Source organism: Pituophis catenifer, unplaced genomic scaffold, assembly GCF_029215685.1.
Source record: "Pituophis catenifer annectens isolate HBS135680 unplaced genomic scaffold, rPitCat1.0.hap2 SCAF_2, whole genome shotgun sequence".
Lineage (NCBI taxonomy): Eukaryota > Metazoa > Chordata > Lepidosauria > Squamata > Colubridae > Pituophis > Pituophis catenifer.
Genome location: NW_027256882.1, coordinates 14,511,799 through 14,524,832, shown reverse-complemented (window position 1 = coordinate 14,524,832; position 13,034 = coordinate 14,511,799). Strand labels below are relative to the sequence as shown.

General features: G+C 43.6%; 1 pseudogene; it reads right to left on the bottom strand.

The window, feature by feature from the left end:
* Window positions 1-11,184: 11,184 nt before the first annotated feature.
* LOC139309885 (zinc finger protein 585A-like) overlaps window positions 11,185-13,034 on the bottom strand; it is a 36,137-nt pseudogene continuing 34,287 nt past the window's right edge.

Genomic DNA, 13,034 nt, shown 5'->3' with positions numbered 1-13,034 from the left:
GCATGTGACCTGAGAAGCTCATGTGACCATCAGCCAGCAAGGCTAGCTAAGACCCCCACCTCCTGGGAGTCTGACAACCAATCAGGATACTCTTTCGGGGGCCCAGGAAATGCAAAGCCAGAGAGAGAATAAATAATAATAATAATAATAATAATAATAATAATAATAATAATAATAATAATTGACCGTGTTGCTAAGATCATTCACTGGAAATTGTGCCAGAAGTTTGGATTTGAGTACAGCAAAAACCACTGGGAACATCAGGTTGAGAAAGTTTTAGAGAATGAGAAACTCAAGATCTTGTGGGACTTTAGGATTCAGACTGACAGGCACTTGGTCCACAACACACCTGACATAACAATAGTTGAAAAGAAAAAAGTATGGTTCATTGACATTGCAATACCTGGTGATGCATGGATTGAAGTTAAGCAGCAAGGAAAAATCACAAAGTACCGGGATTTGCAAATTGAAGTTGAGCGACTGTGGAAAAAGAAATCGTGTGTTGTCCCGATTGTAATTGGAGCCCTTGGAGCAATACCCAAAGGGCTACCCCGCTATTTAGAAATTCTAAATTTGCCGGACTTGAACATTTTGACTCTACAAAAAACCACCTTACTCGGAACAGCTTACATCCTCCGACAATACCTTAACAGTTCCTAGGTCCTTGGTTAGGACTCGAGCTGCTGAGCTATTAACCAGCCTCAAAGGCTGTGAATCTCACTAAAGATTAACTAATAATAATAATAATAATAATAATAATAATAATAATAATAATAATGGACCAGGGAAGAAAACACCTCTATTATGAAAGCTTACTATCAGTCTGAGCCAGCAAAACATGGATTTCAAAAAAGAATGTATCAGATTTGGAAGATGAACCATACGGACTGTGACACCAGTGAACAAAGGTTAATGGACCAACGACGTGTAATCCTAAACCACAAATTTTTCACTACAGAAGAATTAATAGCAATAGAAGAGAAAGCAATTAATGGTCTGAGTACAACAACAAAGAAGAGTAACATCAAGAATGATTTCCAGACTCAAAAGCAAATTGAGGAAGAAAGGGAAGAAGAGGATACTGAAATGGATGAAGATAAAGAACAAGGAAGCACTAAAGAACAAACACCAACAGATGGTGCTCAATTAGCTGGAAAAATAAAGCACCAAATGGAAGATGATGAAAGAACACGTTTGCCAAAGCTGAACCAAGTGAACCGGAAAGAATTGAGAAATGTACTAAAAAAGGTCAATGAGGCTGTGCAAACTATTCGAACCACTACATTAGCCGAAACTAACCAACTGATGTATGCAGCAGCTGTCATAACCACCAAAGAACTGGGGTTGAAAATACAAAAGAACCAAAGAGGCAAGAAGGGGAAGCCTAAGTGGAAAATTCGGTTAGAATTGAAGATCAAAAAAGTACGTGGAGATTTGAGCAACTTGAAGAACCTAAGGCAAGGTCAGCTAAAGAACAAGCAGGTCAAAAGCAGCCTGGAAGCAAGATACGATCTAAGGAATAAGGAGATTGCAGTAGTAATTGAAGAGCTGAAGCAGAGGGTTGTTGCCATCGCTGAAAAGATTAAAAGGTATGAAAACCGAGTAACTCAGTTCAAGGAAAACTCAGAGTTCAGAGCAAATCAGCACCAGTTTTATAAGAATTTAGAAAATGGAAATGGAGTAACAACAAATGAAAAGCCTGATAAAGAGAAAGCTCTGAAATTCTGGAAGAATTTGTGGGAAAACAACAAGAAGCACAACAGAAATGCAAAATGGATCAAACAGGTTGAGGACTCTATTAAAGTGCATAAAATGGAAGACGTGAAAATAACAAAAGCAATGGTGCAAAGACAGTCAAGAAAAGTGAAGAACTGGAGTGCAACTGGACCAGATGAGCTGCATGGCTTCTGGTTAAAGGCACTTACAAGTCTGCACAAAAGATTGGCAACCCAGATGAACCAGATCCTAAAAACACCTGAAAATGATGGATGGATGACAACTGGAAGGACATTTTTGATCCAAAAAGATAAAGAAAAAGGAAAGGACCCTGGAAACTATAGGCCAATCACCTGCTTGCCAACAACATACAAGCTTCTTACTGGTATCGTTGCAAACCAAATCTATGGATACCTGGAAAGAAATAACTTGCTTCCTGTAGAACAGAAAGGATGCTGCAAAAACTCAAGAGGAACAAAGGATCAATTGCTGATCGACAAGCTAATCCTAAAGAACTCAAAGAAAAGACGAACCAACCTGTTCATGGCTTGCATAGACTATAAGAAAGCATTTGATTCAGTTCCCCATACCTGGATCAAGAAATGCCTGGAAATATTAGGCATCAGCAGCAACATACAAAAATTCATGGAATCTTCAATGAACCTCTGGAAAACAAAACTTATGGCTAATGAAGAAGAACTGGGTGAAGTTGAAATTAAACGAGGCATTTTCCAGGGCGATTCCCTTTCACCCCTACTTTTTATACTCTCAATGCTACCATTGACAATCATTTTGAAGAAGATGAACTGTGGATACGAACTTGCAAAGAAAGAACTGAAAATCTCGCACTTGATGTACATGGATGATTTGAAGCTGTTTGGTAAAACAAAAGCTGAACTGAATTTATTAATTGAAAACACAAAAGAATTCAGCCAAGACATTGGTATGCAGTTTGGAATTGACAAATGTGCAACAATAGCAACCAAAGCAGGCAAGATCATAGAAGAGGATGGAATAGAACTAGAGAATGAAGAAATGATAAAGGCAGTAAAATCAGAAGAAGGCTACAAGTACTTGGGGATTTTAGAAGCCTCTGACTTAATGCATAATAAAGTCAAGGAATTAACTTCAGCCAAGTACATTCGGCGAATTCGTAAGATATTAATGTCCAAATTGAGTGGAGGAAACATCATAAAAGCCATAAATACCTGGGCTATACCTGTGATTAGATACTCTGCAGGAATAATTGACTGGACCCAGATGGAGTTAGACAATTTGGACAGAAAAACAAGGAAGCTTATGACAATGAATCATGCCTTGCACCCTAAAAGTGATGTTGACCGATTATATTTACCAAGAGCAGAGGGTGGTCGAGGACTCCTACAAGTAAAGCAGACTGTGGAAGAAGAAAAATGCAGCTTGAATGATTACATCCAGAAAAGTGAAGAACCAATGATTAAGGAAGTAAATAAAGGAGGCCTTTTAAAGACAACTAAAACAAAAGCAGAATATAAGAAAGAAGTAATTGATCAGCGAGCTGAAAATTGGAAACACAAGGCTCTGCATGGCCAATACTTGAAAAGTATTGAAGGCAAAGCTGACCAGAAACTAACTTGGAACTGGTTAAATTGGAAACACAAGGCTCTGCATGGCCAATACTTGAAAAGTATTGAAGGCAAAGCTGACCAGAAACTAACTTGGAACTGGTTAAGATCAGGAGTACTGAAAAAAGAAACAGAAAGCTTTATTTTGGCAGCTCAAGAACAAGCCCTAGCCACAAACTGTATGAAGGCAAAAATTCAACAATGATCAGTGGGTGCAGCAAAATTTCACAAACTGACTACCTACAACGCCATGACCGTGTTGCTAAAATCATTCACTGGAAATTGTGCCAGAAGTTTGGATTTGAGTACAGCAAAAACCACTGGGAACATCAGGTTGAGAAAGTTTTAGAGAATGAGAAACTCAAGATCTTGTGGGACTTTAGGATTCAGACTGACAGGCACTTGGTCCATAACACACCTGACATAACAACAGTTGAAAAGAAAAAAGTATGGTTCATTGACATTGCAATACCTGGTGATGCACGAAGTGAAGATAAGCAGCAAGAAAAAATCACAAAGTACCGGGACTTACAAATTGAAGTTGAGCGACTGTGGAAAAAGAAATCGTGTGTTGTCCCAATTGTAATTGGAGCCCTCGGAGCAATACCCAAAGGGCTACCCCGCTATTTAGAAATTCTAAATTTGCCGGACTTGAACATTTTGACTCTACAAAAAACCACCTTACTCGGAACAGCTTACATCCTCCGACAATACCTTAACAGTTCCTAGGTCCTTGGTTAGGACTCGAGCTGCTGAGCTATTAACCAGCCTCAAAGGCTGTGAATCTCACTAAAGATTAACCAATAAATAATAAAATAATAAAATAATAATAATAATAATAATAATAATAATAATAATAATAATAATAATAATAATAATTTTATTTCTATACCGCCCCTCTCCCAAAGGACTCGGTACGGTGAACAGCCTATTAAAACAAAGAATATACAAATATCAAATTTTAAAATTATTAAAAATATTACACAATTTCGGCCCAGATTAAAACCCCCAATTTAAAACTTCCAATTTAAAATAATTACATAGTTAGCCCTGCCTGGCGAAACAGTAGGGTCTTAAGGGCACAGCGAAACACACGGAGGTCGGAGATCTTGCATATTTCCGGGGGCAGTTCGTTCCAAAGGGCAGGAGCTCCCACAGAGAAGGCTCTCCCCCTGGGTGTCGCCAGCCGACATTGCTTGGCCGACGGCATCCTGAGGAGTCCCTCTCTGTGTGAGCGGACTGGCCAGTGGGAGACTATTGGTGGCAGAAGTCGGTCTCGCAAGTAAATAAAAACCCGGGGATTCGCTGTATCTCGCCCTTTTCTGTTCAGGAACTCAAGCCATGTGATCCTGTCCACCATTAAACCATCTTTCCAAGCAGTCTCCTTGTTTCCAGTGTCTTTTTCCCCACTTGGAGCAGAACCCAGAAGGATATTTCTTCCTACACTACATTATACCCCTTCCCATTGTCATCTATTTTTATATCCATCCTCACATTGGTTAATTATTTAATATTACAATTGTTAAAACAAATTCAACATTTGTATATAAATCAATTAGTTATATAACTATCTTTTGGGTATATTAATCAATATGAACATGAGTATTCCAATTATTTCCATGCAATCCAATTTCTTACAAATCAATTAATTATATTTACCAATAATAATAAACCAAATATTTTCCCCATATATTCCTCCAAACCACAACTTAACCATTTCTACTTTCAACACAATATACAATTAATAGTATCTCAATTATTATAATTCCCTAGTTAAATAGAGCTTTTTTTCTTTTGTGTTTTAAAATCTTGAACTCTCCTCTTTTGTCCTAAATTTCCCATTGTTTACACCTACCTTTTTTGGTGAGGGAAAAAAAAATCTCTCTCTGCTTCATTTTGCCACGTTGCAGCAAATGGGCATTGGTCTTACTTTAAATGCCAGATTTCTTGATTAGGGGTGACATTATCCAGATGAGGGTTGTATCAGTCAGATCTGACACTGGCTGAGTCATAATTTTTGACCACTCCCCTTGCTCCTCCCCTTTCAGGCTCAGTTTCGACAAAGGAAGGCCACAAGAAGGATCTCCAACAGGAACCATCATTGTCAGGAATAAAAAACTGGTCCAACAGGACAACTGGAAAAACCTCTTAAACAAGAACAATAAACTGTACAAGCACTGAGACAGAGGGAGGGGCTGGACAATGTCACCCCTAATCAAGAAATCTGGCATTTAAGGTAAGACCAATGCCCAATTTCCTTGATGAGGGTGTGACATTGTCCAGATGAGGGACATAACAAAGTTTTGGCAGTCTCAAGGGCGGGATGTCGAAGGGCCTGGAGAGACCCCTGCATGATGCACCTGCTGCAAAACCCTCCTGCCAAATGACGCTTCGACAGAAGCAAAAACATCTATCTTGTAGTGACGTATGAATGGTGAGGGGGTAGACCAGGTGGCCGCCCTACAGACCTCCTCAAGGGAGGCCTGGGTCGCCCAAGCTGCTGAAGTAGCAGCACTCCGAGTGGAGTGGGCAGTAATGCGACTGGGAACAGGGATCGCCTGGGCCTGATATGCCGAGGCGATGCAGGCCCTGATCCAGTGACCAATCGTAGCAGAAGAGACCTTGAGTCCTAGAGAACTTGGTAAGAAGGAAACAAATAAGGCCTCGGATTTTCTGAAAGGGGCAGTCCTTTTGATATAAATTTTTAGAGCCCTCCGCACATCTAAGGTATGCCACCTTCGCTCCAAAGTATGAGAAGGCCATGGACAGAAATTGGGGAGAATAACCTCCTGGGCCCTGTGAAAAAGGGAATTAACCTTAGGAATAAATGAGGGGTCCAATCTCAAATTAATTGTGTCCGGCCGGTAGACACAGAGATCCTCCCTAACTGAGAGGGCTGCCAGCTCCGAAATGCGACGGGCTGAAGTTATGGCTATGAGGAAGGCTACCTTAAGGGTGAGGAAACGAAGGTGGATTGTGCAGAGGGGCTCAAAGGGAGCCTCAGTTAATGCATTAAGGACCTTGGGCAAATCCCAAGTAGGATATCTATGGATTGAGGAGGGCCATAAGAGCCTGGCTCCTTGTAGGAACTTTTTTATCACAGGGTGCTGAGTGAGTGGTTGTCCAGATGGACTGGACAAGGCCGTAGACAGAGCCGCCACATGTCTCCGAAGGGTGCTATGAGCCAGGCCACAGTCAAACCCATCTCGGAGGAACTCCAGGATCTGGGAAGGCGAGGCTGAAACAGGATCTACCTGACGGGATCGACACCACCTATAAAAGGCGAGCCAGGTGATACTGTAGAATCTGACTGTGGATCTACGTCTGCAGGCTTGAACAATGTGAATCACCCTATCCGAATAATTGTCCCACCTTAGCCGGGCCCCTTCAAGTGCCATGCAGTCAGTTGGAGCCACTGAGGGTCCAGATGAAGAAGGGTTCCCTGACGCAGCACAATCTTGTCTGGTGGAATCCTCCAAGGGTGAGATGTGGAGAGACCAACTAGGTCTGTGAACCACGGACAGCGTGGAGCCACAAGGATAATTTCTGCCCTGTCAGTGATGACCTTCCGAATTAGAGCCGGAATCAGAGGCAGCGGCGGGAAGGCGTAGTGGAGCCCCGGCATCCAGGTGAGACAAAGAGCGTTGACCCCTTCCTCCCCCGGCGTCGGGAACCTCGAGAAGAAGCGAGGAAGCTGGGTGTTCAGGTTCGTGGCGAAGAGATCTATGGCTGGAATGCCAAACCTGTTGCACATCTGTTGGAATATGTCGGGATGGATCTGCCATTCGCTGTTGTCCACCTCGGTCCTGCTGAGGAAATCTCCTTGTTCTCCGTCCCTGCTATGTGGTCCGCTCTGATGGAGAGGAGATGTTGCTCTGCCCACTTGCCTAGGCGAAATGATTCCTCCATGAGACACTTCGAGTGGGTACCCCCCTGATGGTTGACATGTGCCTTTGCCCCCATATTGTCTGTCAAAACCAGAACATGGCGGTTTTGCACAGACCGTTGAAATTGCGTGAGAGTGAGACGGATGGCCTTCAGCTCCAGTCAGTTGATAGGATTGGTGAGATCGGAGGCAGACCAACAGCCCTGAGCTACGTGCGATGCGAGATGAGCCCCCCCATCCATGAAGGCTGGCGTCTGTAGTGAGTACAAGTCGGTCGTGATTCATGAAGAGACACCCCTTGTCTATTGAAGGCGATGTCCACCAATATAGCGATCGCCTGACTGAGAGTGGAACTTTGACTGTCAATATGGTGAGACGGTCCCTTGACTTGCGTCTATGATGGCGCCAAGATGGGTGATCCTGGTGACTGGCACTAACTGACTCTTTTTGTAGTTGACCAGGAACCCATGATCGTTCAAGGTTCGGATCGTGAGGTTCAAGTCGTGTAAGACTTGTTCCTAAGAATGAGCCTGAATTAGAATATCGTCCAGGTAAGCCTGGAGCCTTACCAGTTTTTGTCTCAGGTGAGCTGCCACGACCGCCAGGACCTTTGTGAATACTCTTGGTGCAGATGCCAGCCCGAAGGGAAGAGCCCGGTATTGGAAATGCTTTCCTGCATAGCTGAATCGGAAATATTGTCGATGCTTTGGCAGGATGGGAATGTGAAGGTAAGCCTCCATGAGGTCTATGGAAACTAGAAAATCGTTGGGACGAATCCCTTGAAGAATAGAGGTTAGTGAACACATTTTGAATCTGCGATACACTATGTGTGAGTTGAGATTTTTTAAGTCCAGAATGGCTCTCCACCCCCCCGACCACTTCGGGACTACGAACAGGATGGAGTAATATCCTTGTTTCCATTGATCGTGTATCTGCAGGAGGTGCTGAACAGCCTGGTTCATTAATTGACGTCTGGATTCGCTTTTGGAAGGTGGGCATTGAAGAAAGCGGGTTGGAGGTTTGGAGAGGAATTCCAGGGGGAGACCGAATTTCACTACTGAAAGGACCCAGAGGTCTGATGTTGACCTTTCCCACCTGTCCACAAAGAGGGACAGGCGACTCTCTATTGGAGGATTTGGCGGTGAGTCACTTATGACTGCGGGACTGGCGGTAGCCAGAGCCCCGAAAAGACCACTTGGGCTGGAATTGCCTGTTCCTGTCCCGAAAGTATTGATGGTCCGAAGATCTATAGGATCCCTGAAGGTATTCCTGCCTGGAGAGACTTCCTTGGGAGTAGGAACGAAAGGAAGGTCTCCTGTAAAATGGAGAGGACCTTCTTTCAGCCCGTTTGAATGATGAAGGCAAAATCTTTCGCTTGTCTCGGGTTTCTACAAGAGGATCAAGTGGTTCGCCAAATAATTTTTCTGCAGAATATGGAGCTGCAGCTAAGCGCCATTTGGCCTTAAGGTCAGCAGGCCACTGGCAAAGCCAGAGCATTCTGCGGGCTGAAACTGTAGAGGCTAAAGCTCTGGATGCAAATTTGGCCGAATTCAAGGTTGCATCAGCTGAAAATTGGGTGGCAGCAATGATTTTATTAATATCCTGATGGAGGCGAACCTCACTGGGGGGTTACCCTTGCCTGTAGCTGTTGAAGCCAAAGGATGGTAGTTCTGTTAAAAAATGAGGCTGATGATGCTGATTGAATTGCCCAAGCTGAAGCCTGATGGTTCTTTTTAAAAAGAAATTCCAATTGTTTTGTCTTCTGGCCTTAGACCTTCAGAGGTATCCCCTGCTACATATGAAGAAGAGGAAAGGGCTGCTACAGGGCTGTCCACTGGGGGAACTTGTAAGAGTTGAGCAAACTTTGGAGCAACAGCATATTTCTTATCTGAACCATGTGCGGATGCCATGGTTGCAGGTCCAGCCCACTGTTTTTTTACCACGTCTATGAACAGCTGTGGAGTTGGTACATAACAGAGATGGGGGGGGCTCAGAAAAAAGCCCCTGTAATCCACCCTGATGGGCCTCCTGAATTTCTTTAAAATATTCATCTTCCTTTAAGGCGGCTGTTAAGCAAGCCTTATGCAATAAGGACTTGAATTTATTAGGGAGAAATAAACCTGTAAGGGCAGGTTGATCATGAATTATGCCCTCATCATCTGATAGGTCAGAATGTCTCTCTTCCTCAAACACAAGGGCTTCACTGACTCTGGAGGCTCCAGGAGAATGAGAGCCAGTAAGGCTGACTGCAGGGGAAATTCTAATATGGGCAGAACGCTCTGAAATAACAGAGCCAGAGTGGTGACCATGAATGTTAGCTGCCATTTGAGAAGCAACAGCCTGATCAATCAGAATCCTCAATCCTTCTGGTATATTTTTAAAAGGATCTTCAGGAGTTAACACAGGCATAGGGGAATCTCTTGTAGAAGCAACTACTGCCACATGCCCACCAAATTCAAGAGTTGCAGGAGTTAATAATTGGACTGCAAAAGGGTCTTGTAAGGTGGTTTGTTCTTGTTGAAGAACATTACCCTCTCCCTCCGATGACCAAGCCTGGCTAACATTTGAAATGGGAGGAGGGGGAATAGATGGGTGAGGAGAAGCCTCCTCACCAGGCACAGTTGCAGGAACCTCGCTAATTTGCTTCTCAGAGGATTTATGCTTCTTTGCTAAATCCTTTTCCCCTGCTTTGGAAGAGTGCTTGCGTTTGGAAGTTGATTTCTTCCCAGTGGACTTAGTATTTCCCTCCCCTTGGGAAGAACGATCCGCCATCTTCAGTATACTCACTGCAACCAAGATGTCGACTGGAGAAAGATTTAGTTTCACTTTCGCCACGTGGGTTGAAAAAAAGATGGTGACGACTCTGGCGTTAAACGCGATGGCTGCCAGGTCACACTGAGCAGGATCAACTCTGCTCCAGAGGTAACTGTCTAGGAAAGCCTAGAAACGGACCTCCTCAGCGCCTCTACAGCCACGATAAAAAACGCTGGCTGGAATGCCACAGGGAGAGGCAAGGATAAAGCTGCCACTCTCCTCAAACTCCGTTGGTGGTAAAAGGGAGAGAAATCGCGATTTTAAACCTCCCCAGGCTCTTTTTGCCGCTTTGGTGGCAAAGCGGCAAAAAAAACACCTTCAAAGGTGCCGCGGCGATTCAAATAACCGCCCTACAGCTGATCGGCGGTTTCGGGATAGCTGCGGCGTGGCCGGCAGCCGGATTTAGCGATCCTGAGTCAGAAACCAGGAAATCGCTCTTCTTGGTGGTATTGTGGTCTAAGCCCCCTTAGACAATCGTTGGTGGGATAGAGCAGAAAAAACCCCACTAAAGCAAAGAGGGAAAAGGAAAAAAGTTCCCTTTTAAAATGGGGCTTTCAAAATGGCTGCCGCCAGGAGCGAAGCAAAGCCTGGAAAACCAGGTCGCTCCAACAAACAAGACCGGCAGGCTACAAAGGGGGAGAAAAAAATATATAGCCTGGTAGACCGGTACCTTAGAAAAATTTAAAGGGGAAGTAACAATTTTAAAAATAGAAAATAAGTGGTCAAAAAAACTTACAAATATTGTGATATTGAACAGACCTGGGCTGTAGAGCCAGATCTGCAGGAGATATTTCTCTCAGGCCGACTGAGTCCAAACTGAGCCTGAAAGGGGAGGAGCAAGGGGAGTGGTCAAAAATTATGACTCAGCCAGCGTCAGATCCGACTGATACAACCCTCATCTGGACAATGTCACACCCTCATCAAGGAAATGAGCCTGCTTTACTTTCAGTTTCGCTTTTCAGTATAGCTAGGGAAAAAAAAATCTGCTCCAGCACTCTTTGCAGCAAGCAGCAGAGCCCTGAGCAAAACAGCTGAGAGCAAATCAGCTGAGTCGGGAGGCCGATCTAATCAACTTGTACTAATTAACCTATGCTGAAGCTGAAAGGAGCTGTTTTTTTTTAATGTTTGCTTGCAAGGAGGTAACTGCTGCGAGGCACAGGCTAAAGGGTGGGGGCCAATGGGTGGGCAGGGCTACCTTCGATGTATAAGACGCACCTAAATTTTCACCCCCTTTTAGGGGGTAAAAAGGTGCGTCTTATACTCCGAAAAATATGGTATACGTTCTCTCCCCCGTATGGACTCTTTCGTGATTAATAAGATAAATTTTCTGAGTAAATTGTTTTCCACACTCCATGCATTTATATGGCCTCTCCCCAGTGTGGATTCTGTCATGCAATTTAAGGTTTCCTTTCTGAGTAAAACACTTTCCACATTCTGTACATTGAAATGGTTTCTCCCCTGTATGGATTCTTTCATGACTAGTAAGACCACTTTTCTGAGTAAACGCTTTTCCACATTGTATACATTTATAAGGTCTCTCCCCAGTGTGGATTCTCTGATGACGAATAAGTTCTGAGTTCTGACAAAAGCTTTTTCCACACTCCAGGCATTTATACGGTCTTTCCGCCATGTGCATCCTTAGGTGGAAAGTAAGGCGCCATTTGTCAATAAAGCTCTGTCCACACTCCAGGCATTTATATGGTCTGTCCTCTGTGTCAATCCTTTGATGGCAAGTAATATCACTATTCTCAGTGAATCTCTTTCCAAACTCCACACAACTATGTGTTTTTTCGCTTGAGTGGATCCTCTGATGGTGAGTCAGATTATGTCTTGTACAGAAGTCGCTTTGGCTCTTTGAAGACACTGCCCTTTGTAGTTTAAATAACCTCAGATGCTTTTCATTCTCCATCCCATCATCATCACCTGGTTGGGAAAAAACCCCCCACAAATTTTCATTAGAATTTAAAATGATGGCGAAAGGGGGTGCCTCCTACTCAAAAATATGCCCATTTGAGTATCAGGTTTGGTACCAGCAATTTGTCAAACTAGGCGATGTTGGGTTGAAATTGTTATCAATGATATTCTTAATGATATCCAAGAGATTTTTCAGCCCAGAACCATATTAAGGCCTTTTGTTGTTAGATCAATCTGCTCAGGCATTTCCATCTAAAGCCTTTCACAATGTTATACTATAGTGAGCATTTTTGCCAAGGCCCTTGTAGTTTTCTAGAACATTGGCTGTGAGGACAAACTTGGGCAAAATTGCCCATGAAGTCACTCAGCTGCTTTATGATCTAGAGGTTCTGGGAGTTAAAAGGGAACCAAAGGGAAGTGTATGGGACTTTTGCACTTGTGAGTGTCCAGTGGACATTATCTACATACTATCCATTGTGATCCTGATTTTCCTGAGGTTAGGAAAGATTTTACAGGTGATAGTCATTAGAGTTCTCACCACTTCAATAATGCAATTGAGTGCATGAATCTTCCCTGTTTAATTCCCACTGAAAACACCTTTCCTAATCAACAGAATCCAGAGCAAAGAGGATCCTTACCCAGAGCAGCCATATTCATAGTAACCTCCAGCATGACTTCTCTGCACAAGGCCTTCTGGCTAGAATCCAGCAGTGCCCATTCCTCCTCTGTGAAGTTCACAGCCACCTCCTCAAAGGGATCAGAGTCCTAGAAACAAAAAAAATATCTTCCCCATATGACAGTCCTCTCTAATACATTCTTTATTAATTCCCAAAGAGAAAAGATAGCTTTGCAAGAGACAAAATGGACATTTCCTTCTAGGACAAACACCCTTCAGATGGACGTAGTCCTTAAGGATGAGAAGCCCCCCCTCCACCTCCTCCATGCTGCTTTTTTAAAGGCACAAAATATAGCTTAGATGCATCCAAGTTGTAGAATGGCACTGCTTGGGGATCCCCCTCCCCTGGCCTGGGAGAATTCACCAAAAAGATTTTGCTTAGGGGAATCCTCTGGCTTAACTCTCTGGCCCAGTTAAATACAAA